At 39.7% G+C, this 27,498-nt stretch overlaps 1 long non-coding RNA gene across 1 annotated transcript in view; it reads left to right on the top strand.

The window, feature by feature from the left end:
- Positions 1–26,254, top strand: part of LOC141351315 (uncharacterized) — a 49,016-nt gene extending 22,762 nt beyond the window's left edge. The window contains exon 3 of the long non-coding RNA XR_012359526.1: positions 25,690–26,254. This is a non-coding gene — a long non-coding RNA (uncharacterized lncRNA). The remainder of the gene's footprint in view (positions 1–25,689) is intronic.
- The last annotated feature ends 1,244 nt before the right edge of the window (positions 26,255–27,498 follow it).

Genomic DNA, 27,498 nt, shown 5'->3' with positions numbered 1-27,498 from the left:
GACGGTATCAAACGCCCTTTTCAGATCCAAAAAGACAGCACCCACAACAGAATGAGTGTCTAACGAATGTTTGACCTTTTCGATAAAAACAGTAACTGCCGTTTCTGTTGAGTGGTGGGCACGAAAGCCAAACTGCATGGGATGCAGAGAAGATGTACTTATATTTAAGTGCTTTATTAATTGTTTAGCTACCCATTTTTCGATGATTTTAGATATGACCGGTAAAATGCTGATAGGTCTATAATTATTAATATCTAATTTACTCCCTTTTTTAAAAATTGGTATAATTGTAGCCATTTTCCAATCAGGTGGAACAATAGATTGTCTTATTGACAGATTGATCATATGTGTAATAGGACATATCAAAGACTCTTTATGTAATTTAATAAAATGTGTGTCCAAACCAAACACATCCTTGCTTTTGGAGTTATTTAATTCATCAATAATAGCGGCCACCTCTAGTTCTGTAATTTCTTTTATCATAAACATCGGCTGTGTATAGTTTACTGTAGAAGACACACTTATGGTTGGGGTAAATAATTCAGATATTTCATTGACAGAGTTTCTAAAAAACGAATTTAACTCGGACGCTAAAATAAGTGGGTCTTTTATTAATACATTGTTAATTTTAAGTTCAGTTAATTTGTCTTGTATATTCTGTCTACCAGTTAGTTTATTTATACCTTGCCAATTTTTTTTCCCATTTCCTTTTGCACTATCAATTATGGTCTTAAAGAAATTTGCTTTAGCCTTCCGCATCATTTGTGTAACTTTATTTCTTGCTGAAGTGAATTGTTGTCTATCTAGAGTGAGGCCAGTTTTAATCGCCCTTTTAAGTAGTTGATCTCTTCTCTTCATTTGCAATCTGCAATCTTTGTTAAGCCACGGTATGGTCTTTGCATCTTTTCTTCTATGCCTATCCTTTTTAATGAATGATGCCATAACCATTTTCACCTTGCTATGAAAGATCACACTATTGTTTATAATATCTTCACTTGCGATTAAAGTAGTCCAGTCCTGTTCATTCAGAGCTATTTCCAAATTTGGGTGTTGGTTTTTAGGGATTATATTATAGCATCCATTATTATTTGAGGGATTTAAGTGGCAAAATCGTGATTTACTTAATTTTCGAGAAAAAAAGATTCCATTGTGATCAGATAGACCAGTTAAAAAAGTATACGTTTTAGTTATTCTTTCTGGTTTGTTTGTGAATATAAGATCTATAATTGTTTCAGAGTGATTCGTTATTCTAGTTGGTGTTTTGATTAGTTGTTCCAGATTGAAATGGTCCGTTATCTGTTTAAGATTTTTTCTTTCTTTCTTATTGTCCCAATTAATATTAAAATCACCTATTACAATTAACTCTTTTTTCAACGTAGTACTATTAATAAGGGTTTTAAGATTGCTATAGAAATCTATTTTAGATGTTGGCTTACGATATATGCAAATGACTGTAAAAGTCATTTCTGCTGACAGTATAATGTCTACTCCGACGCATTCAAGTTTAATGTCATCAGGCCATATAATCTTATTGCATTTAAGGGAGTCTTTAACATATAATATAACCCCCCCTCCCTTCCCCTGACCCCTGTCCTTTCTAAAAACATTATACCCAGGTATTGTTATTGCTGCCTCTGGTGAGGAGGATGTTAACCATGTTTCTGTTAGTCCTAAAAAGGAAATATTAGACTGAATTAAAAGATGCTCTAACTGTTCACGTTTGGGAATCATACTTCTGATATTTAAGTGACCACCAAGTAGCCCTTTTGGTTTACAGCATGGGTCCCATATGATCTTTGCCTGATTTAAAGTCCGAAAAAATTTTAATGTTCTATGTTTCTTAAAAACTGAGTTTCTTAGTTTTGCTATAGTTACAGTATGTTTGTGATCAATACTGCAGTTCATAGCTAATGATGTTGGTGATATTCTGCATTCATTGCCTAAATTTTGTGTGGCTTTGCTGGTACCTTGAGTTGGTATTACCATAACTGCATTAGTGTCCAGATATTTTGAGCCATTGTATCTATCCCGTTGTTGAGTGTCCTGCTGCATGCGTATGCCCCCGGATAGAACCGACCCCTGCTGCCTTCGCTCCGCACAGGCAGAACCCGGACCCATCCGCGTGGGCGACCGCGCAAGTGGTCCGCCGCCACTCCAGTGCCTCTGAGTGCCATGAACTTGTTCCGCAGGCCATCCAAACCACGTCAACGACCAAGCGCGCCGCGACGGTAGCCAGGTAAGCTGTGCTGGTAATACCCATGTTAACTGCAACGGGAGGTAAGTTGACTGCGATGGTGTCCAGGTGAGCCACGCCGGTGGTATCCGAGAAAGCCGGGCCAATGCTAGCCAGTTTAGCTGTGATAGTGGCGAAATAGGCTGTGGCGATGTTAACTGGATTATCTGCGGTGGTCGCCCGAGGAGCCGCATCAATAATATACAGGCTTGCTGCTGTTGTAGCCAGATGAGATGCGGTGGTGACAGCCAGGATACCTGCGGTGATAGCGCGAAGTGCTGCGTCAGTTGTAGCCAGGTAAACAGCGGTGGGAATATCCGGGTTAGCTGCGATGGTATCGCGGGAAGCTGCATCGGTGATATACAAATTGCCTGCGAGGGAAACCCAGGAAACTGCGTCGGTAGTGGCCAGATTTGCTGTAAAAGCTGCCCATGAGTTAAATGGGTGGTGACAAAGCTGTTTACAATCGTAGGTGATGGGCCAGGATTTGTTTCTATATCACCAGCCAGTAACAAAATGGCTGTGAAATATACAAGTCCCATAGAAGGGCTGCGTGAATTAGTATGCTGGTGTTTTGTTGAGGAGGGCCTAGCGCGGCCATTGTCCAAAAATCTTGAGAATAGGAGGTATTGGCTCTCTTTGGCTGGGTGGTAGACTTGTTCGCTAGTTTTAGTACTACAAGAACGTACCGCACATAATAATAAAGACACGCTTAGGACAGCAGTTAGATATAAGACAGCTTGTGGAATAGATGGAGGGTTTTTTGATGAATTTTGAAAGGTTTGATGCAACCGCGCAGGACCTGCCCGACTGCGTGTGTGTATTCCAGCGGCCATCTTTGGTTTGAGGGCGGCCACCTTCAGCAGCATACCAGAAGACTGAAGCCAATAAGCTGCATACGTCATCAAGACTCTCTTATTTCACAATATTAACAATTATAAAGTTGACTATTGTACTTAGTTAATCGTAAATTGTTGCAGTATGCTTATGACTTGCGAATCTAATGCTCAGTTTACCTTAATAAACCAGGCTTGATGACGTATTCAGCCTCCATATTTGACCTCCGGAGGCTGCAGCCTTCCAATTGAGAAACAACCAGAAATATTTCCTTGCCTTTTTCCAAACAAATGCATCGTCTCTCTCTCCCTCGCCACCAGGATTTTCCGCAATGGCGCTCGTTTTTTCTCTCTTTTGTGTGAAAATTGTCGCTCCAAATCCAAGTAAATGTGATCCAAGCAGACCTAAAGTCTGCCGCTTTGTAATACATCACGCGAGTGACAGCGGAACGCAGCAAATGAGGAAGAGAGAAGAGAGAAACGCTCGGATCTGATTGGTGAATGAGTAGGGTTTGGTTTTACACTGTGAGCAAGTTTGACTGCTGTAGCATCCTGGATTGTAATGTAAATACCATAGACACAGTAAAAGAAAGGTAAATACAGTTGTGTTCAAAATTATTCAACCCCAACTGAAATTGATTGTTTTGGCCGGTTTGACATTGATTTTGATCATTCAGTCATCCTGCTTACAATTACATCAAAGAGGCATGTGTAGGTCAGACAAATATAACATAACATTTATAATGAAATAACCACAAATGTCTTTTCTGTGCTCACATCATTATCAGTTTTATTCAACCCCCAAGTGACATTCAATCTTAGTACTTAGTACAACATCCTTTTACAGTTAAAACAGCTTTTAAACGTGAAGCATAGCTTGACACAAGTGTCTTGCAGCGATCTACGGGTATCTTCGCCCATTCATCATGGGCAAAAGCCTCCAGTTCAGTCACATTCTTAGGCTTGCTCGCACTGCAACTGCTTTCTTTAAGTCCCACCAGAGGTTCTCAATCGGATTTAAGTCTGGTGACTGCGATGGCCACTTCAAAATGTTCCAGCCTTTTTTCTGCAACCATGCTCTAGTGGATTTGGAGGTATGCTTGGGATCATTGTCCTGTTGAAAGGTCCAACGTCTCCCAAGCCTCAGGTTTGTGACGGACTGCAACACATTGTCATCCAATATCTCCTGGTACTGAAGAGAATTCATGGTACCTTGCACACGCTGAAGTTTCCCTGTACCTGCAGAAGCAAAACAGCCCCAAAGCATGATTGACCCCCCACCATGCTTCACAGTAGGCAAGGTGTTCTTTTCATCATAGGCCTTGTTTTTCCTCCTCCAAACATAGCGTTGATCCATGGGCCCAAACAGTTCTAATTTTGTTTCATCAGTCCACAGAACACTATCCCAAAACTTCTGTGGTTTGTCCACATGACTTTTGGCATACTGCAGTCGACTCTTCTTATTCTTTGGAGACAGCAAGGGGGTGCGCCTGGGAGTTCTGGCATGGAGGTCTTCAGTACGCAGGGTGCGCCGTATTGTCTGAGCAGAAACTTCAGTACCCACATCTGACAAATCTTTTCTCAGTTCCTCAGCAGTCAAACAGGGACTTTTTTCCACTCTACGCTTCAGATAGCGCACAGCAGTCACAGTTAGCATCTTTTTTCTGCCACGACCAGGAAGCGTTTCAACAGTGCCCTTTGCCTTGAATTTGCGAATGATGCTTCCTATGGTGTCTCTTGGTATGTTTAACATCTTTGCAATCTTCTTATAGCCATTGCCCTTCCTGTGAAGATTAATCACCTCTTCTCTTGTCTTCCTGGACCATTCTTTTGACTTCACCATGTTTGTAACCACACCAGTAAATGTTTAGAAGGAGTTGAGTATCACAGTCATTTTAAAGCTGCCTAATTGGTGCTTATTAGGCTTTATTGCTGTTCCCTGACATCCATAGGTGTTTTCAATACCTGATTGAAAACACTTCAATGAACCTCTGTTCTTCAGAGTGGTAGTTCTTTAAGGGGTTGAATAATTGTGTCAATGAAGAATTCACAAAAGAAACATTTACTACTATATTTAAAAACCAATTGATGTCATTTTAGTTGCATATGGTTCTTTAAGAAGTCATTGTAGGATTTCATTCTGAATACAATTACAAATGTACACTAAATTCCCTAAAACCCTTAACAGCATTGGGGGGTTGAATAATTTTGAACACAACTGTACGTGAACACAGCATCTGAATACAGCGAACTATAAGCAAGATAATCGCCGTCATTTATAAAGAAGATCGCATTTATGTATGAATCAAGATCGTGAGTTTATATAAAAAATTGCCTTAAAGGGGAATCGAACCCGGATCGCCCGTGTTATAGGTCCGTGACACTAAAACTGTGCCACGGAGTCACATGCTGTAAGTTGCTCTCTACACTCCTTAAGTAGCCTCCAGCAGAATTCACGTTAAAAACAAATTGTGTGGAGGAAGTGACGTATGCCGTAAAGCAGTCGAATTTTGTAGTTTTTTTTTGGTGCTCTGGTTACTACCAGAAACCCTAAGTTTTAAAATACGAGTAAAAGTGATACAGACCCCGTCAGGCTATGGTAGACATGTCATTCAACCTATTTAAAGTCGATGTACTACCACAAGGGTCTTGAAAATTTATTATGAAGGTTGAAAAATTACATGGTGTCACTTTAACATGATCACATCGCTTATGTCAGAGTCAAGCCCAAGCCACCTGACTTGAATCCACAACCCAACAGTTCCTAGCGGCTTTAAGCCAAGATGCGTTCAAACAAGTTCAAAGTCCAAACAAGTTGAACATGCATTTGGTTTAGTCATATTTTGTAAATAAAATCCCATATATAGGCCTATTATTATTAATAGATATTTATATTACATTTATTTAAGTATTGAACTGCACCGGTCGAGATGACTACCCAAAGTTTTGATTGCCATGACAGACGAGGGAATGTAAAACTGATAACACTACATGCACACACATATGCACATATGAGCTACGAACAATGATGGTTTATGATGGCCAATGATGGTCTGTGCTTATAGAAGTGGCAGTCAACACAATAGAAAAGAATGATGTGGGCAATAGTGATTATTTCTATTAGTAGCGAAAATGTGCTTGAAGAGACCAGTTGAGTAGTTGTATGTGTGAGTGAACCTGGCTTATCCACAGCATCTCTCCATCAGCAGGTGGTGATGTACCCTTTGAGTGGGGAGGGGGGGGGGGGGTGAAAATGTGATATACATCTTCAAATTATCATAACTCTGGCATTTTTTGGTCTAGAAGCCTTATCTTGGTCATGTTTTAAAGAAGACACTTTGGAGAACAGAAGTGTCAGGAGGTGAAAATATTAAATAAATAAATTGTTATAGCAGTTTACATTTATTTTAATAAATAAAAATAATGCCATAACAGTAATAATGCAAACATGAAGCCATTAGTCTCAAGTAGTTCTGATCCAAATTTCAAGTTAAAATCACAAAATGAGGTTTGTGTCACACTTTTAGTGGTTTTACCAACAATGGCCACTAGGTGTCAATGATTTGCTGCATACTCTTGTCACAAATTATTTAATTACTGTGACTGCATTATTATTACTGCAAAAAGGCTTTGAAATATGAAAACTAGATTTTTAGAGCTTTCCAACAATATATAGTCTGTCAACATTTTTGAAGATTTATAATAGGATATAGTTTTATGAATATATAATAATTAATATGCATTCCTATGGGGGGGGGGGTCATGTAACAAAAAAACTGTCATTACATTATTTATATCAACAGATGACCTTGAAATATGAAAGCTACATTATGAGAGCTTTCCAGTGATATATAGTTTGTCAAGATTGTTTAGGTTTGGAACAGGGTATTAGTGTTACAAATATATAACAACAACGTATACCCGTGGCATTTTAGAAAATGTCTCTCACTATGTCATTCCTTTACCAAAATTGTGATAATAAATGACATCTAAACTCTTAGAGCTTTCAAGTGATATATAGTGTCAGGATCCTGTCAAAATCTTGTCATGTATTATATCTAGTCTTTGTGGCAGGGTTCTGACAGTACCATGTTTTGTGTGGGAACACGTGGCCTTGGATGTTTCTATCAAGTCACGTGTTTTCCTTGTCTTGTCACTTTTTACCCGATCCCTTACCTGTTACGATTTTCACCTGTTCCCCTCATTAGTTCTCCTATTTAATGTCAATGTGTTAGGTGTTCGTTGCTTATCCATTGTCTAATCTACCTGTGAGTACTTTGTCCTGTTGTCAAAATCCTAGTCAAGTCTTTGTACATTTGTATTAGTCTAGTTAGTGCCCTGTGTTTCATTTTGTTGTAAGTCTAGCTAAACTGGAGCATATTGGAGCTAAACTTTGCAGGACATTGGCCCTTCAGGGTCAGGAATGCCCACCCTTGGTCTAATATCACAAATATGCGAAGGCACGATTAGATTTGCATTTAAGACCTTTTTCAATATTAATGTCCAATCGCTGGCCGCTGACACATGTGGATAACCATTCAACTTATCTAAATGCCATATAAGCCACAGGTTACACTGTGCAAAATAAAAAAGTGTCAACCAATAAGATACATTTGCTTGTTTGTTATGGTTTAATAGAGGTGATACGATCAATATCTCAAGTAAAAGTCAAAAGCACAACCCTTGGCATTTGAAAGGGGAATATTACTACACATAGCCAGAGATCCCCCCCAAACCCCACCCCACACTCCCTTCACATCTCACTGCAGGCAATTCAATGACTTCTTATGCAAATTACAGGCGCTTTCATTTGAAAAGCCACGCCTGGCCACATCATAAGACTCTCCTTCCCTGATCGCCCTAATTAGCTGCTAATTTGCACATTTGTCATGCGTCTGAGCGACTGAACGCACCATGAAGAATGGAGGCACTTTTGATTGAGAGCAGATGACAAGAGATGAAGTAAAGGAGAGGTGGGGGGGTGGCATAGTCAGTCAGCCGAGAATGGGAAGACGGGCCCTGACATGAAGTCCCTGACATGGATCAATAATTCTGGTATATTTAAAGGGATAGTTCATACAAAAATGAAAATGCTGTCATCATTTTCTCACTCTCATGTTGTTACAAACCTGTATAAATGTTTTGAGGATTCTTTGTAACCAAATCTTTCATGAGCCCTATTCAATCTTTCCTGAGTATTATTTTTTCCTACTATGGAAGTGAATGGGTCTCATGATCGGTTTGGTTTTGTGGTTATGTTAAAGGGACAGTAAGTAGGATTTTAAGTGTTTTATTAATCAAAATCAATGTTGTAAGTGCACTATATGTTTGAACCTTTATTTTGTAATTTCTTTGAGTATTCACTTCCGGGTCATGGTATTTCACTGGTTTCACCTGTATAAGTATTTCACTCCATTTCCTGTTTGGTAGTGTGTGTATTGGAACAGGGGGGAAGTAAGCGGGAAAGCTTACTTTCTGTTGACCGTAAACTTGGACGTCAAACATCGTAGGTTACCGTAAACTTTATTGGTCTATTTTAATGTGACTTCATCATCAGTTAAAAGTATGTCTGTCTTTAGTGTTTTGCATCATCGTATGCGTTTTTGTTTATGAGTTTGTTGTATATGAATGTCTCTACAATAAATATTATCAAAGAACAACTGGAACGCGTCAGCAAACGCTTCTTCTCGATACTTCGCCCCTGAGCGGTTATTGGTTGCCGCTATATATAAGTCAACAGAAAACGGCTCGGTTTGGAAGTTTGGACGCAATTGGAAATGGCTTCATCTGCTCACCTGTGTTTGTATAAGAAGACTCATCACCACACATACTTGTCGCACGAAAACGGCAATTGAGGTATGTCAGCGATTTCAATTATTTGTGAGCTGTGTTTGTTGTTGCTGTGGAAGACGCTGCTATATGCTACTGCTACGTGCTGCTGCTACGTTGGATTGGAATTGGATTTGAGGCGCGTTTGCTTATGAGCTCATGATTGTGGATGTTGCTCTGTGTACGCGAAGACAGCGCTGTTTGGAATTGAGTTCACTTCGTTGTTGTGTTGATGAACTGTATGGAGCAAAACGCTGATAGCGGCGAGCAAGACGCCGATTGCGGCATGCAAGACGCCGATTGTGGCATGCAAGACGCTAATAGCAGCGAGCAAGACGCCGATGGGGGCGTGCAAAATGCTAATGGCAGCGACCAAGACGCTGATGGTGGCAAATGAGAGCGTAAGCTCACGGCTAAGGCTTTGTTGGCAATAATTGAATCGCTACAAAAGGATCGGAAAACTAAAGTGAACAAAGTGAAGGGTATGATTGGAATCATGATGGAACTGATGAAATGTGATGAAAATGCTTCTCAACTGAGCTCAATGTTGGAAAGTATGAAACTGACTATGTCTGAAGCTATTGTGTCACACAAATGTTTACTGCCTCTTGTACCTCTGGATGAAATGAGCAAACAAAATGAATGGTTTGATGCCATCTGTACCCGTTATTATGGTTTTGTGGAGGATTTGGAATTATGGCTCTTTGAAGCTAAAAATTCAAAAGCTTTTAACCCTCATGAACCAGTCATCGTATCACAAATGACATGTATACCAGAGTTATCTACTTCTGTTGTTGCTACAGCATGTAATATTCAACACAAGCCTGTACAAACTGAGTCTGGTGATTGTAATGACGATGTTCAACCAAGTGACAGTGTTTCAAACACAAGCAAAAAAGGGTCTTCTGGAGTAATGTCTCATGGATCTCGATCCAGCCGCTCTTCTGTGTCATCTACACGTCTTAAGGCTGAAGCAGAATTGGCTGCATTATTAGCCACTCAACAAATGTTACACAGGAAACATGCATTGGAGGAGCAAGAAGAGCAACTGAGGAAATCAAGAGAAAATCTGGAGTTGGAAACCAAACTGGCTGAGTCAATGGCTAAATTAAAGGTGTATCAAAATGCAAAACTAGGATCATATACCTCTGCTAATAGAATTAAATCCAGTTCTCGTCATATTAATGTGGAAGCATTGATTCCCTCAGATACTGATCCATTTGTATCTCAAACTCATGCTGCACAAGGCATCTCAGCTCATGCTGCACAAGGCATCTCAGCTTATACTGCACAGGGGATCTCAACACATGCTGCACAAGGCATCTCAACACATGCTGCACAAGGCATCTCAGCTCATGCTGCACAGGGGATCTCAGCTCATGCTGCACAGGGGATCTCAGCTCAAGTACAACAACCATCAATCAGACCTAAAATGTAACATTCTCAAATTCCTGCATCTAGCATGTCATTATTGGACAATCAGAATACTGGAAATGGAACTGGTAATGGAACGAGTGTTCAAAATGATCTCAGTTACATGAATATGCTACAGCTTATTGATAAGCAGAATGAAATAACTACCTTGTTGGTTAAACAGAATACCCTATCTTCACTTCCACCTAGAGAAATACCTTACTTTGATGGAGATCCATTACGCTTTCATGAATTCTTACGATCATTTGAGGAAGTGGTGGAAAAAAGGGCAGATAGCCCAGGTGACTGCTTGCATTTTTTGGAACAATATACAAGAGGACAGCCCAAAGAAATCGTTCGAAGTTGCCAACACATGACTCCATTACAAGGCTATTTGAAGGCAAAAGCTTTACTCAAGGAGAATTTTGGAGATGAAGTGAAAATAGCTGCTTCTTACATGAACAAAGCTCTTTCATGGAAAGTGATTAAATTTGAAGATGCAAAGGCTCTGCAAGAATATGCTCTCTTCCTAAGGAGTTGTTGCAATGCTATGCAAAGTATGAATTACATGAATGAGTTAAACCTCACTTCCAACATGCAGATCATTCTCTCAAAACTTCCATACAAATACAGAGATAAATGGAGAATTGTTGCATACAAGTTAAAGGAACGAAACAACAGTCAGACTACCTTTGTTGATATTGTCAATTTTATTGAGAAACATGTGAAAATCCTTTCAGATCCTGTGTTTGGGAATATACAGGATACACCCTCCACAGGAACTAACAAAGTGAATGCAAGAATGACTCAGCAAAAGTCCAGAAGTAGTTTTGCTACTACAATTTCTTCCATGTCTGATGTAAAGGAGCACAATAAGACCTTAACTAACAACAACTGTATCTTTTGTGATGGAGAACATGCATTGAGTGTTTGTCATAAACTTTCAAAGAAAGGGCACAGAGAAAAGATGAACTTCCTGAAAGTTAAAGGAATATGCTTTGGTTGTTTACAGACTGGACATATCAGCAGAGATTGCAAGAAGAGAAGAACTTGCACTGTATGTATTCTTAATCATACAGATCTTCTTCACATATTCCCACGTGAAAGGTCAGATACTTCACACAAGCAATCTGAATTGAAAACTGCTATTGGTAGTGCTATGATTTCCCTACAGTCCAATGCTCATACTGGGGCTGGTACAGACTGCTGTACATTATCCATTGTTCCTGTGTGTGTCAAGTCAAAAAAGGGAAATAATGTTGTGAAAACTTATGCTTTTCTGGATTCAGGCAGCTCTGCTTAATTTTGTACCGAAAGTTTAATGAATAAGCTCAATCTCCCTGGGAAAAAAGTGAATATTCTTCTCAAGACCATAAGTCAAGACAAATCAGTCAGCAGTTATGTCCTGAATGATTTGGAAGTGTCTGGGTTGAATCAGGAACGTTGTTGTTTAATACCTGAGGTATATACTCAAGATGCTATGCCTGTAACTACAGCTAATATAGCTTCACAAAATGATCTTCAGTCTTGGCCAAATTTGTGTCACCTCAACTTACCTGCAATAGACTCTGATGTTGAACTCTTGATTGGAGCCAATGTTCCACAGGCATTAGAACCTTGGCAGATCATAAGAAGTCAAAATAATGGTCCCTATGCAATAAAAACTATGTTTGGCTGGACGATTAATGGACCACTTAAAGGAACGGTCACAAATAAAGAAACTATGAATCGATCTCCTGTAATGGTGAATAGGATTTCGGTGCTGAAATTGGAAGAACTGTGGAAGCAACAGTTTAAGGCAGATTTTCTTGAGACTGCTCATGATGAACAGATTGGATCATCGAGGGAAGATCAACAATTTATGGATTTTGTGTCCCGTTCAGCAAAACTCATTGATGGTCACTATCACATTGGACTGCCATTCAGAAACACTGATGTAATCATGCCAATGAATCGTAAAGTTGTGGAGCAGCGTGCTGTACATCTGCAAAGAAGGTTCAATGCGAATCCTACCTTTCATGCAAACTACACCACCTTCATGGAAGATGTCATTGGTTAGGGTTATGCAGAAAGAGTACCCGTGGCTGAGTTGGAAAGATGTGATGGACATCTTTGGTATATACCACATCATGGTGTATACCATCCTAAAAAACACAAAATAAGGGTTGTGTTTGATTGCGGCGCTTCTTATCAAGGTACATCTTTGAATGGTAATCTCTTACATGGCCCTGATCTAACTAGTTCACTAGTTAGCGTACTTGTACGATTCAGACTAGAAACTGTTGCCCTGATGGCCGACATTGAGTCTATGTTTCATCAGGTGAAAGTTCACCCAGAAGATCGTGATCTTTTAAGGTTTCTTTGGTGGCCTGAAGGTAACGTGAACAACAGTTTGGAGGAATACAGAATGGTGGTACATTTATTTGGTGCCACATCTTCACCGAGTTGCTCAAACTTTGCATTAAGGAAATGTGCAACAGATCAAAAGGACCTATATGACGACAAGACAAAGGACGTTGTGTTTAATAACTTCTACGTGGATGACTGTCTCGTCTCTGTAACATCTGAATCTGATGCCGTACGTCTGTACAGAAACCTCACTGATATGTGTGCCAATGGAGGATTTCACTTAACTAAGTGGATGAGTAACAGTCGTGCCGTAATGAGTGCCATACCTGAAAAGGACAGAGAGAGCAAGGTAAAGGACCTGGATTTGGATCATGATGTATTACCACTAGAAAGAGCCCTGATAGTACAATGGTGTGCTGAGTCAGACGCCTTTCAATTTAAGGTGGTAGTCCGTGAACGACCTTTTACCAGAAGAGGAATTCTTTCTGTTGTTAGTTCCATCTATGACCCTCTAGGATTCCTCTCACCTGTGATTCTATCAGCAAAAATAATCCTACAAGATCTATGCAGAAAGAAAATTGGATGGGACAATGTTATTCCTGACGACTATATACAACGTTGGAGGAAGTGGCTAGATGACCTGCATCATTTGGAAAGTTTCAAGGTCAAAAGGTGTATAAAGCCTGATGAATTTGGTGAAGTAACATCTGCTCAAATGCACCACTTTTCAGACGCAAGTGAACAAGGATTCGGTGTGGTGTCTTACCTGTTGATTCACAACGCCAATAATTTGACACATTCAACTCTTTTAGCAAGTAAGGCAAGAGTTACGCCGTTGAAATCCACTACGATTCCTCGCTTGGAGCTTACAGCTGCCACACTTGCTAGTCGCATTAACAACATATGGATGAGAGAGCTTAAGATGCCCTTTCAGGAATCAATCTTCTGGACAGATAGTACTTCGGTTCTTAAGTACTTACGGAATATGACCACAAGATTCAAGTGTTTTGTGTCTAACAGAGTGTCTGAAATTCTGAAGAACTCTGACATATCACAATGGAAATATGTGAATTCATTGAGTAATCCAGCGGATTTAACATCAAGAGGAGTAAAGGTGGATTCATTTCTACAAAATAGTATGTGGCTTACTGGTCCTACATTTCTTGTCCAGCCACAAGAAGAATGGCCAGTAGATCCTACCTGTCAAGATGTAATGATGTCTAATGATCCTGAAGTGAAAGTAAGTGTCTTGGTAAGCAGGATAGAAGTCAAGGAAGAATCAGACTCCTTATTACGCTTCTTTAATTACTTTTCTTCTTGGATGCGACTGAAAAAGGCTGTTGCATGGATTCTTCGCTTAAAGACAATACTGTTGGATCGTGTCAGAAAGCGGAAACAGCCACAGGCCGTGGATCCATCTCAGCAGATGACAACTGTTGATAAAGGAATACAAAAGTTAACATCTATTGGACACAAGGACCTGCTTACATTGGAGGAGTTGAAAAAATCAGAAATGGAAATCATACGACTGTGTCAAGAGTGGAAATTTTCTGATGAGTTGACAAGTCTGCAAAAGAACGGAATAGTCAAGAGAAGTAGTTCTCTCTACAATCTCAATCCCATACTTCAATCTGGTATTTTAAGAGCTGGTGGTCGTCTTAGTAATGCAGAAATTCCTGAAGAAGCTAAACATCCAATTGTACTGACTAAGGATATGCACATTTCTAACCTGATTTTGCACCACATTCATGAACAAGTTGGACATAGTGGGCGAAACTACATGCTGGCTATCCTTCGACAACAATATTGGATCACTGGAGCTGCTGCAGCCATAAGAAGAATTCTATCAAAGTGTGTTGTATGACGAAAGTTCCATGGAACTGCAGGACATCAACAAATGGCAGATTTACCACCCGATCGAGTTTTACCAGATAAACCACCATTTACTCGGGTTGGAGTAGATTGTTTTGGTCCCTTTGAGATAAAACGGGGAAGAGTCACACTAAAACGCTATGGCGTTATCTTTACTTGTCTTGCCATAAGAGCTGTTCACATTGAAATGACTCCATCCTTGGATACAGATTCATTTATTCATGCATTAAGACGCTTCATTGCTCGACGTGGACAAGTGGCTGAAATACGCTCAGATAATGGGACAAATTTTGTCGGAGCTGAACGTGAATTACGAGAAGCAATACAAAATTGGAACCAAAATCAGATCAACAACATTCTTCTTCAAAAGAAGATAAAATGGACTTTCAATCCACCTACTGGTTCGCATCATGGAGGAATTTGGGAGAGATTAATACGATCTATAAGGAAAATCCTGAATGCTATTGTTCAAGGTCAGCGCTTGGACGAAGAAGGTCTTCTTACATTTTTCTGTGAAGTGGAATCAATACTTAACAATCGACCTATAACAAGAGCTTCTTCTGACCCTAATGATTTAGATGTCTTAACACCTAATCATCTTCTCTTATTGAAGACCAATTTGACATTACCTCCTGGAATCTTCACAAAAGAGGACTTGTATACGCGTAAAAGATGGCGTCAAGTTCAATACATGTCAAATCTCTTCTGGAAGCGATGGATAACCGATTACCTACCTCTACTACAGGAGAGACAAAAGTGGATTGTAAAAACACGCAACTTTCAGTTGGGAGATGTTGTGCTTGTAGTGGACGACAATGCACCAAGGAGCTCCTGGAATATGGGTAGAATTGTGGACACCATAAAGGACAAAAAAGGATTTGTACGACAAGTCAAAATCAAGACTAAGAGTTCCCCCTTAACTAGACCAATTACAAAAATTATTTGTCTTCTTGAAGCTGAGGAACATCATGAATCTACGGACTAACAACTTATAGTGACATTTGAGAGCTCTCAACGAACATGACAATTCTTACATTATTGAGGACAAACTTTGTATCTACAAAGATGAACTAAACAGACTTTTATTGAAAAAGAAAAAAGAACAAAAAAAAATTAATGAAAATGTATGTGCCATACTGCAGTGTAAATGTTTATATTTATTCTTAATTATATTTGATGATTATTACAGATGTATTGTGTAATAATCAGGGGCTGGAATGTAAGTGCACTATATGTTTGAACCTTTATTTTGTAATTTCTTTGAGTATTCACTTCCGGGTCATGGTATTTCACTGGTTTCACCTGTATAAGTATTTCACTCCATTTCCTGTTTGGTAGTGTATGTATTGGAACAGGGGGGAAGTAAGCGGGAAAGCTTACTTTCTGTTGACCGTAAACTTGGACGTCAAACATCGTAGGTTACCGTAAACTTTATTGGTCTATTGACTTCATCATCAGTTAAAAGTATGTCTGTCTTTAGTGTTTTGCATCATCGTATGCGTTTTTGTTTATGAGTTTGTTGTTTTCGTTTGTTTGTATATATGAATGTCTCTACAATAAATATTATCAAAGAACAACTGGAACGCGTCAGCAAACGCTTCTTCTCGATACTTCGCCCCTGAGCGGTTATTGGTTGCCGCTATAAATGTCTTTATTCATAAATTTGTCCTCGTTGGTGTCAAATGACCTCTGCCAGTGATCTTACTTTTCTTTGTAAGATTAGAATTTCTCCACTTTACTTACATTGAACGGGTAAGTCCAAGGAGACTTATGTGCCGTTCCGCAGTATTGATAAACAATCATAGAAGAGAGGGACAAAAAGCCAACGCGTTTCCACAACGCGTTTTCATTCAGAACACGTGAACCAGCTGAAACGGACAAGGAGATCAGTGATTACATAACGGCTACCGTAGTTGCAACATGCATTTGGAAAGGCGAGGCGCTAGAGAGCACTATTCGTTTGAATGCAAAATACAATTTCACCACTAGATGGGGGTAAATCCTACTTATTGCCCCTTTAAATAGTGCCTCAGATTAGGTTTAGATTCAATCTGGCTTTAGAACCCACCATAGCACTGAGACTGCCCTCATTAAAATCACTAATGACCTCCTGCTCGCTGATGACAATTGCCTTATCATCATTCTCATCCTCCTTGATCTGTCTGCGGCTTTTGATACAGTTTCCCATGCCATCCTCCTTCCCCGTCTCTCTGATCTCATCGGCCTTTGTGGCACAGCACTGTGTTGGTTACGGCCCACCTCACTGGCCGGAACCAATTCATTACTCTAAGTGGCTCCAACTCTGATCCAGCACCCGCCAACCATGGTGTGCCTCAGGGCTCAGTGCTTGGTCCTCTGCTGTTCACCATTTACATCTTACCCCTAGGTCATGTATTATCCGTAAACATGGACTCAACTTCCACTGTTACACTGATGACACCAAGTTGTATATCAGCACAAACCCCTCTTCCCAGCTTTCACCCACACAACTTCTCAACTGCCTGCAGGAACTCAAATCATGGATGACTGCTAACCTACTCAAACTCAACAGTAATAAGACCGAGTTCATGGTGGTGGCCCCTCCACCTCTGCTCAGGAAAATTGGAGACCTGGCCCTGGTTGTTGATGGCTGCTCTTTTTCCCCATCTTCTGAGGTGCGTAATCTGGGTGTTATGCTGGACTCCACCCTCTCTTTTTGGGCTCACATCAACAATGTCACTAAGTCCGCCTTTTACCACCTCAAAAACATCTCACGACTCCAGTCTTCACTTACGCACTCAGTAACTGAGACACTAATCCATGCCTTCATCACCTCCCGCCTGGACTACTGTAATGGTGTTTTCTCTGGACTGTCCACCAAGGCCCTTAGCAGACTTCAGTATGTCCAGAACTCAGCTGCCAGGGTTCTAACCCACACAAAGCCATGGCAGCATATCACTCCCATCCTCAAACAGCTCCATTGGTTGCAGTTAAGTCACAAATCACCTACAAGATCCTTCTGCTAACTTACAAATCTCTCTATGGACTCTCTCCACAGTACCTCACAGATCTACTTCACCCCTACACTCAGTCACGAGACCCGCGGTCCTCTGACAAGGACCTGCTGGCTACTCCACGCACGAGGCTGCGGACTTTTGGAGACATGGGCCTTCTCTGCCAATGCTCCCAGACTCTGGAACAGTTTACCTCATCATGTCCGCTCTGCCCCGTCCCTACTGATGTTCAAAAAGCACCTCAAAACATTTCTTTGCACTACCTCTTTTGTCCCCTAACTTCCCCCTCCCAATTTGTTAAGCCATTTGTATTGAATATTATAAGTGGTGTGAGTTTATACTGAACTTGACAGAGCACAGTTAGCTCAAAACAGAGCGCTTATACACTACACTATCCATCAGGATACATATAGCGCTTATAATAATAATAATAATAATAATAATAATAATAATAATAACTTAGACTTATAGCGCCTTTCATAGTACCCAAGTGTAACGGGGTGCTTTAAAGAAAGCGGAGAAGTTGAGAATCCATATGCAAAAGGTGTTTAATTGTAAAATCCCAATAAGGGCCAGCAAACAAATCCAAAGGTAAATCCAAATCGTAAATCCAAAGACAGGCAAAATATATGAGGGCAGGCGGCAAACAGGCATTAAATCCAAAATACAGGCAGAAGTCAAAAACACAGGCAGATCCAGGTAACAGATAAAACAGATAACAGATTCAGGTAGGCCTACAGATAAACAGAAACAGGCAGATAAACAGACAGGATTTGGCGATGTAATAATCAGCCTAACCCGGAATCCAGCAAAGGTTTGTAACTTCCCACCAGCACCATGAAACCTGTTTATGCACTACTTGCACTCCGTCAGAACCACCGGCCCATTGAAGATTATGTAAGTGACTTTTTGGATTTATCTAATCGAGTACATTTTGATGAGGACACTCTGAAACCCATTTTTTACAATGCGTTGGATGAATGGTTGCGTCTGTGTATGCCTCATAATATGTCTGCCTGGTCCCTGGAGAGTTATATTGACTTTGCTCTGTTGTTGTGTGGCTCTCCCTTCACTGTGGGTGTTGTGGATAGCGAACCAGAGGCTATTCACAACACACCAAGCCATGTCATGCCTGTTCTGCCCAAGCCTGTACAAGTTATGCCTGATCAGAAAATGGCCGCCACCATGCCTGTTCACAAAATGGCCGCCACCCTGCCTGTCCCTAAAATGGCCGCCACCCTGCCTGTTCCCAAAATGGCCGCCATCCTGCTTGTCTCTGCACCTGCACCTGTTTATGAGAGAGCTACAACCATCCCTGCACCTTTAATTCAGAGGGCCATCGTCACCACCACACCTGCACTCATGAGGGCTATTATTCACCCAGCACCTGACATAAAGATGGCCGCCATGCCTGAATCTACCACTGAGGTATGTCTCCTGGACAGTATATTACCTGAATTTGCCATAGCCCTGTGGTTCGTTTGGTCTGCCTTCTGCTCTGTTGTTCCCGAGGTTCCTCAAGACCCTGAACCTGAACCACTCGACTCGTCTGATCTGCCCGACTCGTCTGATCTGCCCGACTCGTCTGATCTGTCCGACTCGTCTGATCTGCCCGACTCGTCTGATCTGCCCGACTCGTCTGATCTGCCCGACTCGTCTGATCTGCCCGACTCGTCTGATCTGCCCGACTCGTCTGATCTGCCCGACTCTTCTGATCTGCCCGACTCTTCTGATCTGCCCGACTCTTCTGATCTGCTTGACTCATCTGATCCGCCTGACTCATCGGATTCGTCTGTCCTGCCTGATTCACCGATCCCATCTAATTCATCTGATTCACCTGGCTCTAAAGACTCATCTGATTCACCTGGCTATAAGAACTCATCTGATTCACCATCTGGGACATCGCCACCTTGGTCAGTGGAAGCTTTCCCAAGTTTTTTTTTGGGGGGGGGGGGTAGTACCCGGACACAGGGCGGAGGCAGAGGACACCAAGGCGGCGGCCGACGTGTGCGCGGACCCTTCCTCTCCCTGTGTTCAAGGTCTATTCCTGCCCCATGATATAGCTCCATGTCTGCCCCATGACCCAGGTCCAAGCCTGCCCCATGACCCAGGTCCAAGCCTGCCCCATGACCCAGGTCCAAGCCTGCCCCATGACCCAGGTCCAAGCCTGCCCCATGACCCAGGTCCAAGCCTGCCCCATGACCCAGGTCCAAGCCTGCCCCATGACCCAGGTCCAAGCCTGCCCCATGACCCAGGTCCAAGCCTGCCCCATGACCCAGGTCCAAGCCTGCCCCATGACCCAGGTCCCAGCCTGCCCCATGACCCAGGTCCCAGCCTGCCTCATGACCCAGGTCCAAGCCTGCCCCATGACCCAGGTCCAAGCCTGCCCCATGACCCAGGTCCCAGCCTGCCCCATGACCCAGGTCCCAGCCTGCCCCATTACCCAGGTCCTAGCCTGCCCCATGACCCAGGTCCTAGCCTGCCCCATGACCCAGGTTTACACCTGCCCCATGACCCAGGCCCACACCTGCCCCATGACCCAGGTCCACATCTGCCTCATGATCCGGGACCATGCTGGCCCCACGACCCTGGACCATCCTGGCCTCATGACCCAGGACCTCTTATGCACTGCCCTGCCTTGCCAAGAGGTCCTGGCCCGCCCGCCCACCCTCTATTTGGACTTTGTTTTTTGAATGTTGGGCTCCGGGAGTCGCCCTTTAGAGGGGGGATTCTGTAAGATTTTGTCTTGTATTTTCTTGTATTTTGTGTATTTTTGTTATTTGTTCTTGTATTTTGATTCTCTGCTCTGTTTGGACTTTTATTTTGAAACTCATCATGCCATGTCACGCTTCACACTTCCTGTTTGTTTTGTATATTAGTCACTTCCTGTACACCTGTTGCCCGCTGTATATTACATTCGTATGCCCAGCCCGTTACCTGTTGATCTGTTACCTGCTACCCTGTTTTTGTATCTGTATCTGTATCTGCCTGTTTTTGACCCACGCCTGTTTTATTGGATTTATCGCCTGTTTGCCGCCTGCCTTGATCTTTCGCCTGTTTGTTCGGATTTATGATTGTGTCTCTGCCTGCCTTGAACCCTCGCCTGTTATTTGGATTACGTGTATTGGATTTACCCTGTTTGGATTTGGTTGCTGGCCCTTTATTGGGATTTTACAATAAACACCTTTTGCACATGGATTCACTTCTCACTCACTTCATTTAGAGCATACGTTACACCAAGGTAGCTTAACCTCTTAAACCCTGAGGACCCAGTCCCGGGTACAAAATTTCGTATTTTGACTCAAATAAAATATTCTTTTAATCTTTAATGGTCCATCATGGACCCCAGTAACACATATGAGATACTGTTTGAAAGCTTAGACTCTCTACTTTCTCCAGATATGCATCACTTTGAGAAATCTTTTACTGTAAGAAAGTTATTTACACTTAATTTACACTATCACCCCCCCATAATTTTTTATATGATTTAATATTCACATATTTCATATTTTTCAAGTATGACAAACATGGGCAAGTCTTATATCAACTGAAAGCTCTCATTCTCAGGAATAAGGCTACAGCGTTATTTTTGTTCTATTATCAACACATATCCAACAATAGTTGAATGAATAATAAGGTAAAAAATCGTCTTTTGTAAACATATGGGAAAATTGAGTGTGGACTGCCTCAGATAGCACATATAGCCACAAATGATACACCATCTTTTCTCTTAGGTCCTACTCTAAAAAATGAGTCCATTCACAGCATTTTCTTAGGTTGTGTGCATAAATAATCCCTTGTTATTTATTATATGTCCAAAACAAAAATTAATATTTATATGAAAAATGTATTTTCGGACACTTCAGTAAAATGAAAATAACTTTTGAATGTGACATGCTAAAGAGATCATTCTTTTTTTGGGTGTTTACTGTCTGCTGCTGGTAACAACCAGAACTGTCTGCAGTCTGCTAGAGCACACAGAACCAGAGTTATACACTATCAGAGGCAGTATTTACAACATATAAAAAGAAAATTTGGTGTTTCCTCATATGAAAAACAACATAAATAACACTATTTGTCACAAACAGCAGCTTTTTATGTAACTTCAAAGGGTTTTCTTTAAAATGATATAAAGCAATTGCATTTATTCCACTGTATGTGGTTATGGTAGCACTTCAAATGTTTTTTGGCAGAAATTTAACTCCATAACCGTATTATTCCTCCCATCAGTTGGAGTAAAATAACTTTTGCATAGATTATGATAGAGAAAAAAAACTTTTTTCCTCTGTAAGCTGGCAATTGCTCAAACAAAACTGTCTGCAGGGAGCTGAGGCACTCAGGGCCAGAGTTATACACTTTTAAATAAAAACTTTAGAAAAAAACATCAAAAAGCGCCTATTTATTTTTGTGTTTATTAGAGGACTGACATCACATACAACCATGTTTAGCACTTTCAACATTGTTTTATGAAATTTCAAAGGGTTTCCTGTAAAATGATACCAAACTTTTGTATGTAAACCTTTGCATGTGGGTATGGGAAGCTTTTAAAATTGGGTAGGCCAAATCCAGGCGAAAATCCCCAAAATAGCTTCAGGGTGGAAGAAGTTAAGTGATGCTGGTATGGCTAAAGCATCCTGCAGTTTTTCTTCGTCACTTTGTTTTTTGTTTTTTTTCTCAAATCATTTTTTCTCAAAACACAAAACAAATTTCCACCTTGGATGGTTCTGTTTTGGAGTTTGTAGACAACTATAAATATCTAGGTATTTGGTTAGATTCCTCTCTCTCTTTCCAAACCCATATTAACAAACTCCAATCCAAAATCAAATCCAGGATAAGTTTTCTTTTTCGTAACAGAGCCTCTTTCACTCTCCCTGCTAAACATGCTCTTGTAAATATGACTATTCTTCCTATCCTAGACTTTGGTGACGTGGTCTACAGATCTGCTTCTAATACTCTTCTTAGAAAGCTAGATGTACTATACCACTGTGCTATACGTTTTGCCACCAACGCTCCATTTAGTACTCATCATTGTAATCTTTACACACTTATTGGTTGGCCTTCCCTCCACATCCGGCGACAACGACATTGGTTTTGTTTTATATATAAAACTATATTAGGCAAAGGTCCTACCTACTTGAGAAACCTAATCTCAGTATCCTCTCCCTCTCGTAATTTACGCTCAAGTAGTCTTATCTCATTAACTACTCCTAAAGCTCGCACTTCCTTTGGTCGTTTTTCTTTCCAGTTTTCTGCTGCCAATGATTGGAACGAACTCCAAAAAAACTTTAAGGCTTGAATCTATTGTTCCGTTATCCACTTTTAAACGATTGATAACTAACTTATTGTCATATCACTGTTCATGTTAGCGTATATTTCTCCCCTGTGTAAACTAGAGCAATTATTATTTAATTATTTCTCTCTCGATATTGCTACTTGTTAATAATGTAAACTGCACTTATTTAATAGTTTATTTACCTAGTACGTTTTTATATTGATTTCTATGACTTGTTTAGTTATTGGATTTGGAATTACTTTGTACAAAGTGCTTTGACTGAATAATTGTTTGTAACTTGTTCTACATTGTCTTGTCTTTTACGTGTAACCTATGTTGTCTGCATTATGACGCTTTATCTTGGCCAGGTCGCCGTTTTTAATGAGAATGAGTCCTCTATGTGCCAACAGATTATCTCTCAAAAGTAAATATTTTTGTCGTTTCATTGCCTTCAAAATGATAAGCCCTGGTGTCATTGCTCACAAAAAAGTGTTTCTGATGACAATGATGAAAAAACAACAAGGGGCATTTTTTCTGTATAGCGTACTTCAATTTAACTGTTGGTCTGTTAACACATTTCCATAAAGTGTCATTGTTTTAAAAGACAAGAGGAAACACTTTACAATAAGGTTGTATTAGTAAATGCATTAACTAGCATGAACAAACCATAAACAATATAGTTTTCAACATGTATTAAGTCTTCTTAATGTTAGTTAAGGTCAATACAATTATTCATGTTAACTTGAACTAAGATTAATAAATGCTGTAGAAGTATTGTTTATTGTTAGTTTATGTTATCTAAATTAACTAATTGTTAAGAAATACAACCTCATTGTAAAGTGTTCCCAAAAATTTTTTCTCTCATACACACTGGACACAATTATTGTCACTCCTTTATTTAATCCTCTTTGCCACCTCCATTTGCAAGGATACCAGCTCAGAGTCTTCTCTTATAATGTCTGATGAGGTTGAAGAATTAATGGCAGGTGATCTTAGATTATCTCTCCATACAGAATTTCTCCAGACCCTTTATATGTTGATGCTCACCTCTTTAGTCATTTTCTGTATAGTTCAGGTCAGGGAACTGTGATAGCTGTGGCAGAACTTTGATTTTGTGCTTGGTCAATGTCTTGAAGAAAGATTGATTCACGACCCATTATAAGATTTCTAGCAGAGCAAGTCAGGTTTTGACTTTTCTATCTGTTAGTTTTTGATAAAATCCATGAAGCCATGTATCTGAATAAGATATCCAGGACCTATATGAAATTAGGTTCAAAACAATTACTGTAGACATAGAGCACATTTTAATCCCTGTGTGCTCAGTCCTGTTCAAAGTTCCAGTTTGGCAAATGAATATAGTGGAGTTTGTTTGACATTATAGCAGAGGATTTCTTAAACTGTGTCCCAAAAAACTTTTGGTTATGGAGGTGCTGTTGTATTGTATTATCTTTTTAAGCTTTCTGACCCCAAGATTCAACTGATTACTGAAGTTTTCCATCTGTGATCCTTGGAGAGTATTTTTTCTCTCAAATGATTCTCCTTGCTGAGCATCAAGATGACACACATTCTCTTTCAGGCAGATTTCCACACAGCAAAATCACCAGTGTTTAATCAACACTGTTGGTGTATATATGGGGACGACCAGGTCTGGTGTTACTCATATAAACACCAGCAGTGTTGATTTAACACTGCTAATTTTGCGGTGCAGTCAATTAAAACATGTTCATTATTTCCCTGATTGTGGAAAAAGGTGTTTTTATGTTTTGGTTTAAATATTTCCTGAAAGTCAAGATCTATTTTGTGTAGCTAAACAATCTTTTGCTGCACATCAGAACTGTAGTCTTTGGTTTATCCATTGACTGTGATGAATGATTAAGGGGACTTGGGGTTTATGTTACTTAATATTTATTCTCTCTTGAAACAGAAAGCCATGACTGGACAACATCATGTTTCTAGTCACCATGGTTTGCTAAGAAAATGTTAATATCAATGTTAATAAACTTCAGAGATATTTTACTCATAAAAATTTTTAGGGGTGCCAATAATTATGTCAAGTGTGTATTAGAGAAATTAAATACACTTCTAAATACATTTTAATTAAAGCGTAAAAGAAGAAACATTGTAGATTCATTTTCACAGCTTTCTTTGCTCATATTTACCAAGGGTGCCCAAAGGGTGCCTATTCATTAAAAGCCTTGCTGTTATGAAACTTACCAGTAGCTCTTAAAAAGCACTTTAAATGAAATTGATGTGCAAAATAATCATAATAAACATAAGAATTAAATAGAATACTACTAATATTGATAAGATCTAAGAGAAACCAAATCTCTAAACACTCCCTGGACTTGCATTAACACTACTTGTCCAGCAGAGGAAGCTAGTGCTTTATTTGAAGAAAACAAACATGTATAATATGTAGTAATTGTTACTCCATTATCTACTCAATATATATATATATATAAAAAAATGTTTAGTTTTTAGTTTTTAGTTTATATATATATATATATATATATATATATATATATATATATATTCTGTTTTTTTGGAATAAGCATGCATATAAAAGCATACATACATACATAATGATATACTAATAATGTAAACACATACCCTTGTTTATTCCTAAAGAAAGTGATGATAAATAAATAAATGCTATAAACTCACAAATCAATAAAGCATTGTGCTTTATTTACTCTTTACACTTTAAAGCCTTCAAAGAGAAGGTTTAAAAATCTGCTTTAGATGTGCAACAAAGGCTTCAAAGCCCTAACACAACTCAATTCAATTTTATTTGTCTCCAAGAGTACGTACACACATTACTTCTTAGATTTAGTCCAGATTCATGGAAGTCTAAGCCCATTAAAACCTTTAATCTCTTTCCCATTTGTACAGATGTGCACGGCAGGCTTTTGCTGTAATAAAGACAGTTTGAACAGGGCAAGCAGGAGGGATCTGTAGAGGTGTCACCCAACCACGAACAGATCCACAGCTGCGTTTCTCAAATCAAGAACCAGAGGAGTGCAGTGTTTTCTGTCAATCACATCTCCACCTCCAGTGTTATATATAATTTAAAGTAAGAGTAGCCTTTACAACCATTGTAAATACACTGTAAAAGCTGTATTAATGGCTGTGCAAGTCATTTATGTTATTTTACATTTTGACTTTATTTGATCTTATCACATTAACCAATTTTAACATGTGTTCATATAAAAGCAAAACCTTGTAAGTGCATCCAACATTTTTTTATTTGTAAATTAGCATTTTTTTATCAGACTCGTATGTTTCATTTCACATTTCACTTAGATTGCAACAAAAAGGTTATTATTCAGAAATTGAAAAGCCTTATTTTCACAAATGTCACTATAGTCATTTCATTGGTATTTAACAAATTTGACTGTATTTTCCTGCAAAAAGTGCATGCAAAAATCTCCACCTTTTAAATAAGTTTTGAATCACTGCTCACTGAATAAAGGTAAAAGGCTTAAGGTTGCATTATAGTTTTGCTTAAGACCTACACCGTTATCATTTATACTTCTGTTTTTTGTACCTTCAACATGCAGTTACACATGAAGCCGCTCGTAGGTCCACAGGCATGTTATCAAAGCAAAAGCCAAAGCAGCTTGTTGTATACGTTGCAGTGATGGAGGTTAATAGAGAGCCGCAGGGATATTTTTTTAGGCTAACCCTGGAAGTTAGCGGGACATGGCAATTTTAGATTATCGCAAGAAATAAACTCTGTGTTTAACAAAAGTTGACACTTACACGTTTGGTCCAACAAGTTAGTCTTCATAGATGAATACAAAAATTATATGAATACTGAAGTCTAAATGTGTTTATTACAAATATAAAAAGCCGAATTATGACTTCAAAATTCATAAAAGTTCATATGTAGAGACTAACTGGTTGGACAAAACATGTAAATGTCATAAACAGAGCTTATTTTTTTGTGATAATCCAAACGTCTATGGAAAAAATGAATGGGTTACCTTCCAAATTACCTACAAAAATATGTCACTGTGGCACTCTATTGACAGCAACCTGAGGTAAACATCACTCCTCAACTTGGTCCATGTTTGTTTTTACAATAGCAAGTGGAAATGCATATGTTGGGGAGATGTTATAGCAGACTAATAGCAATGCTTATGGTCCGCAAAGAACCGACGCGTTGTTACATTTTGGGAAAGGTGTGCGTCAGTTTATGCACAGCACGACATAGCTATGGCGTAGGTATGCCATTTATCCTATGTTGAACTATAAATTTAGTAAATTTTAAAAGTTGGTTGATATTCTAATATATTTAGATCTCCTTTAACACCTTTACAAACTCAGTTTATCCAGTTGAAATAGACTTTGCTAAAAATTTTAATTAAAATTTTATCAGATTCTGCCAACAAAGTGTTAATTTTGAATGGCCTGAGGCCGGGATTAAGTGGATTTGAAGTGAACATGTTTGAAGAACGTATAATGTGTGTCCAGAGCATTTAGTTAATATCATCAGCATTCAGCAAAGTCCTCTGTATTTTACTCAGTCTCAAGCTAGATGTATAAGGCTTTCCTCTTTCAGTCAAGCACAGTTAAGGGTTGTGTACACCAAAACTTTTAAACGCGGCTGCAAACGCCTGGACAACGCCGAATGCCAGCTGTTTTTCAGCTGAGTGCCGGGCGCCTGTTTTCAGCGTGGAAGAAAACCGCTAGCTGCTG

This window comes from Misgurnus anguillicaudatus, chromosome 20 (assembly GCF_027580225.2).
Source record: "Misgurnus anguillicaudatus chromosome 20, ASM2758022v2, whole genome shotgun sequence".
Taxonomy (NCBI): Eukaryota; Metazoa; Chordata; class Actinopteri; order Cypriniformes; family Cobitidae; genus Misgurnus; species Misgurnus anguillicaudatus.
The sequence above is the reverse complement of the archived record's forward strand: the minus strand, read 5'-3'. Positions and strand labels throughout refer to the sequence as shown.